This window comes from Heloderma suspectum, chromosome 1, assembly GCF_057233095.1.
Source record: "Heloderma suspectum isolate Gila_16-S chromosome 1, 16-S_ref, whole genome shotgun sequence".
Lineage (NCBI taxonomy): Eukaryota > Metazoa > Chordata > Lepidosauria > Squamata > Helodermatidae > Heloderma > Heloderma suspectum.
Genome location: NC_139458.1, coordinates 340,219,371 through 340,225,370, shown reverse-complemented (window position 1 = coordinate 340,225,370; position 6,000 = coordinate 340,219,371).

Below are 6,000 nucleotides of genomic sequence, written 5' to 3'. Positions count from 1 at the left end.
TCTAGAAGTACCCCAGCTCAGCAGAACCTTTAAAAATGTTCATTTAGGGCACAATCCTATGCATGTTTAGACAGAAAAAGTACAACTCTAAGCATGACTGGCTGGGGAATATTGGGAGTTGTTGTACTTTTTTCTTCTAAACATGCATAGACGTGAGTGTACAACCCTGTCACAAACCATCAGCGGAACAATATGTTTAAAACATAAAACCATTTGCTGCTCTGTCTCAGGCAGCGAAATAGCTTGAGCCAAGGTCCAGGAGGTGGGTATTCATCAGTGTTGCAAGTTTTTACTCTAGTTTGTCAGATTACTAATATGCCATTGACAGTCATATGTGATGGGATTATTTAGTACTGCTACCTATTGTTAGAAAGGTAGCTTGCAGAGAAAAAACAAAAAGGCAAAATGGAATGAGCATTTACCAGTTCCACATGTACACAAGACTAAAAAAGGAAACCACACCTTCCTTTACTGAAGGAAATTAGACAGCTTTACTCACAAATATTCTTGCATATAAATGCAGGTACAGTGTACATTTTCAAAAGGACTTTGTTCAGTTCGTTTCTTTGTGTTCTATAACACTGGCAGGAGACAGAGCGAGAGGACACCATATGCTCCCATCAATGGAGGAGGTCAGAGAGAGAGAGAGAAGGAGAAAGAAGGGGAGGAGCAGGAAACCACATTGTAGGCTATAGAGACCCTAAGGCTAGATATGTCCAAAATTCTCATGCATTAACTAGCTAACTGCAACACTGCCCGCTTCCTGTAACTTGCAGATGACGTTGCACTATTCCCAACAATATGTCCTGATACATTGGTGGCGTTTTCAGTAAGATAAATATATTTCCATGTTTAGGAATATATTTCACTATGAAAACATTTTTTTTCTAAAGTCAAAGTATCTTACCAGTCATACTCACACCTTTACCTTCACATCCTTGTAGCATCCACACCCTTGCAGATGTATCACTCACTCTCTTTCTTTTACGGCACCCCATTGTCATAATTACCAAAGGACTGAATAAAGCTCATGTACAAGGACCATATTTGAAGAGCATATTTGAAATAGTAACTAGATACCGTCACAGCAACCTCTACGTTATGGAAGATGAGGCTATCAAAGGCTAATAGTCATAACAATTATATGTGACTTTCCCTATCAGAGGCAGCATGCGTCTGAATACCAGTTGCTGGGGAACAACATCAGGAGAGAGCTATTACCCTCATTTTCTGCTTTTAAGACGTTTTCCCATAGGCATCTGGTTAGCCACTGTGAGAACCAGGATGCTATATTAGAGATAGGCCTTTGATCTGATCCAGCAGGGCTCTTCTTATGCTCTTCTTATCCAGCCTTCCCCAACGTGGCACCCTCCAGATGTGTTGGACTACAATTCCAACAGTACGTAACTCCTGAATTAGGTCCTCAAGGATGCTGGGAATTATAGTACAACACATCTGGAGGGTGCCAGGTTGGGGAAGGCTGCTCTTACAGAAACACTTTACTCAGTGTTGGCTCCAGATTTTTTAGGGCCCTTGGGCAAGACACCCTCAGTGTGCCCCTCCTTCAGTGAATCTACCTTCTCACCATCATTGTCACCAGCTGCTGTTGCTCCTCAGTCATTCTCCTTCTCATCATTGCTACTACTAGCTTGCTTTTCAGGCAGAGAGCCAGTGAGCAAATGGGCACTACTGCTCCTACTTCTGACCACTTCTGTCATCTGGGCCATAGTGAGAGGCAAGTGAATAAGTATGTTGCAGTGGTGACAAGGAGGAGCAACTCCAGGGGCTTCTTGTCAGTAGGTCCCTGCTGGGGTGTGAGCCCTTGGCAGGTGCCCAACCATGCGTACCCTTGACGCTGGCCCTGACTTTACTTGGAACTAACTTAGGCAGTATTAGGCATGCTGATTCAGTGTGCCTGATACCTGCAAGCCAGAGAGGGACTGTACCAATCCATGTACTGACTCCAACCTCAGTGTGGGTGGCATAACCCAAAACAGAAACCACAGTACGCAATCCTGTATTAACTCCTCAAGAAATAGGCAACATTTCCCCTACTGGGGGATAAGTGCGAAACTAGCCATTAGGGAAGCCATCCTCTGAATGCAGCACTGAGCTGTTCAGAATGATGAAAGGGGTAAACTGTGCTAGGTCAACAACTTCTCTACACTATTTTTTCTATGTTGAGTCAATCACAGTTTAAAAACGAGTTTAGTTTCATCTCCATTTGTGATGGAATAAATTATATGCTGTGGCAGGCATGTGCAGAGTCTTAATGTTTCGTGGGAAATTTTATTAATAGCCATGCTTAGGACTTGAAAACTAGTTTTGCATCCAATATTCTGGAATGTTTTTACTTCACCACAGGTCTGCGGAATGCTCATTCTTGATGAAATTTGGGTTGACAGGTGGCCATAAAAGAGGAGTTTTGGAATATTTCTTATTGGGTGTGTTTCCTATTAAACATGCTCTGTAGTTGTTTAATGTCTAAAATAAATTCTAGATAAATAGAACAAGCCTCTCATTTGTTAAGGAATTTGTGAGACAGAATCTTGCCTAAGTGATCTTGTACCAGGGCAACGGTATTAGTTGCCACGGTGTACCAGCAAGCTATCTTTATGAATACATACAAACATGCAAGGGACAAAGGTGGTATAGGCGTGACTGCTGGTGCAATTGTGTGGCTCAGATGTGGTACGGGAGGAGCATATTTATGGTGACACTAGTACGAAGACCCCTTGTTTTGCCAGTTCAGCACTGGACAAGGAAAACATGGAACACACCGCTTCCCACAGCAACACTGACATTTTAAAACAAATGAAGGGCAGAATCCTATGCATGTGGTAGGATTTTTTTCTGTCTAAACATGAATAGGATTGTGCTCTAATAAGCAAAAAGTAAGTAACTGCAGAGTCTGAGAGGAGCTTGTGCAGGCAGCAGACACAACCCTCAGTAAGAAATGGGAAACACAGGCAGTCACGGGAAAGGGCACCAAGTACTCCCTTCACTGGCACAGCCATTCAAACACTTGCCTCAGAACTGCTCTTCTAAGGACAAGTAGCAACTAAGCAGTAATTAAAGACAGGCTGAAAGACAATGCCACCTGCCCCCCCTCCAGGTAAGTGCATCTGTGAACAAGCCAGCCCATGCAGAGTGAGCCACTCGAGGAGACAAGATTAACACAAACTTTGTGTCCTGGAGCAGGCACTTACGGGCTGGAGACTGCAGTAAGAATGGAAGACAAACACACTAGCGCAGTATTTGTGCTCACTGCTGAATGATGTACAATCTGTCAGAGCAGCCATCTGTTTCAGCTGCAACCAGTGGACTTTGCTGTTACCATGCTTCCTTTCTCTTTCCAGAGGATTATGGAGCACCAGAAGACTTTACATTTTGTTGCAAGAGTTTACTTACAATGCAACAAAAGCCTTAATTCATACTTCCCCAATCTAGTGTCCTCTAGATGTGTTGGTCAACCATTCCCATAATCCCTAGCCAGCAATGACCATGCTGGCTGTGGATGATGGGAGTTGCAGTCCAACACACCTGGAGGGTGCCAGGTTGGGAAAGGCTCCCTCAGTTGATAACTGCTGGCTCTCAGTCTTCATGGCAGCTGCAACCCTAGGAAGCCTCCCCCCACCAACCCTCCATCCATAGAACACAGTAGGCCTATTCAGGTGGTTATTAATTGTTTCCATGGTGAGGCTGTAGGCTTCAGACCTGCCTCTCTACTTCCGACTTTCCCAGTGGAAGATCTGAAGGAGAATTGTCAGCTGAACAAGTCTCTTCCATGTGATCAGGTACCCTGACTATGCAGGGTTCCCAATAATGGGGGAGGAATGTAACACTGTTCAATTTAGCATGTTTACAGTCCCATGTTAGACCTTCTCTCTGAATGCAGGAAAGTCAGGAGGAGGAGGGGGCATGCACAGCCCCATAGACTCTCCACTGATACAAGTAATAATCCATTCTGCTGATACCTGAATAGGACCACTTTTATGTGGTTACAATGGAATGTACACACCCTGCCAAGGAGAAGAAGGGGCTACCATATTTCTTTAATCCAAATATAGCACTTCTTACCATATTTCAGTGAACTATCAGGGATAAATTCAACATCTACCATCCATTCCCAACACGGAAGGTCAGAAAGGCTCCGAAAGCCAGAGGCTGTGGGCTACCTGATAGCCCAGGCAGTGGTGCTACACACTCAGAAGGCAGATGTCCATACTGGGATTGTAATTTGGACACTAAGAGGACTGTCACGACCAACAGGCCATGGTGAATGGTGGGAACATGGCAAAGAAAGGGTCTGGAAATGCTGGATAATAAAACATGTAAAACAAAGTGAGAGGCAGAGTTGAGCATAAAGAGTTGCCCTGTCCTGAAGCTGGTCCACCAATCTAAGTATACCTATTCCTTTGTCTCAGGCAAGATTATTTCTCAGCCAAGTCCACTGAGACTCCTTAATGAGATAACAGGATCTGAACCTGGAACAAGATATATTTTGCCACAGAACTTTCCCAAACTGGGCAATGGATCCAGGGATATGTGCATTGCCCTGAAGGTACAAAGGAAGTGCTACATTCTTTGTCAGGATTACCAAAAGTTAGAAACACAAGCTGCCTAGTGTTTGTAGGTTTGTGATTGTAGAGTTGCCCAATGACAACTTCTCCAGTTACTTTTCCTTTTTTGGATTGCAGAAATAAATTTTTTGGATTGGATGAAACAATCTAACTGTGGCAGATTTGGATGTGGAGAGAGGAAGTGACATCACTTGTCAGGAACAAGATGTGTGTTCAGGATTCAAACTGATTGTCCTGATTTCTAATGCAGCTCAAGACTACAGGTAGAGCATACTGAAGCAGAAGTTGCTTATTGTAACTAGCTTGCTGTGCTGATGTAGAGTGCCATGGCAGCCATTTTAACTAAATCATTGAATCAGGATTTGAAAATGGTAGCTGACCATCCAGATAGGAATTTGGACTCCTTCCTACTTTCTATGCCATCCTAAGAGGTCCAGGGTCATCTCCTGTCGCCAAGAAAGGAAGTTGCTGCACCACATCAGCTATAGCTTCTAACTCCTTCCTTGCAGTGGGGTTCTTGTACTATCAGTCTATAACACAGTGACACTGTTTTGATACATGTAATATGTATGAATGTATCATTAAGAAGCCCACTTTCTGTTCCCCCTGAATCTATATGAGTTTGTTTCTCTCTTATTGATTGACTCTCTCAGACCACCATATTCTAGGTTATATTGTAGTTTAAATAAAGGTCGCTGTTCTGTTGGTGGCTTCATTGGCTTCAGAAAGGTAGTATAGAAATAAATAAATAAATAAATAAATAAATCTCTCCATCTCTCACTGCAGCCAACAGGGCCTGAAGATTTTTCATTTTGCTGCTGACTCAATGAGAAAACATCCCACTACTTAAACTTTATGATACCCTTGTTGATACGTGGATCCAGGAAGATACATATGTAGGTAGTCCAGTGCTCAGAAAAAAATGTTCTTAAAGATAAAGCTCCCTGCTTACCTGGGAACCATGTTGTGAGGGCACATGGTCCTGGTGGGAAGGAAGGGAGCAGCAGAGAGCTGGAGGACCAGAGGGAAGGCTATCACCCTCTGGCTTGCCCATGGCTTGTTAAAGCCAGGCTGCTGCACGGCTTCGGCATCACACAGTCAGGAATCAAACAGATGCACTCAGATCTTAACAGCTTTATTTTTACTTGAAAAAAATAAAGTGGGCTTCTTCAAGGTACACACAAATATATCACAATACCAAATATCCAAATGCCTACAATGATGGCAAATGTTTTCTGTGCCCCCCAAATACCTGTTGAATGTTACTCCAGTTCTAAGTGGGCCTTCAGTAGGTGCAGGAGTATCCGTTAATTGGAGTCCCCTGCAGAAAAATGGGATCTGTTCATAACTGATATTGCCTGCTGAGGTATGAGGTAGCTCTCATATAGCTACCTCATGGAAGGAGAGTTATTGCTAG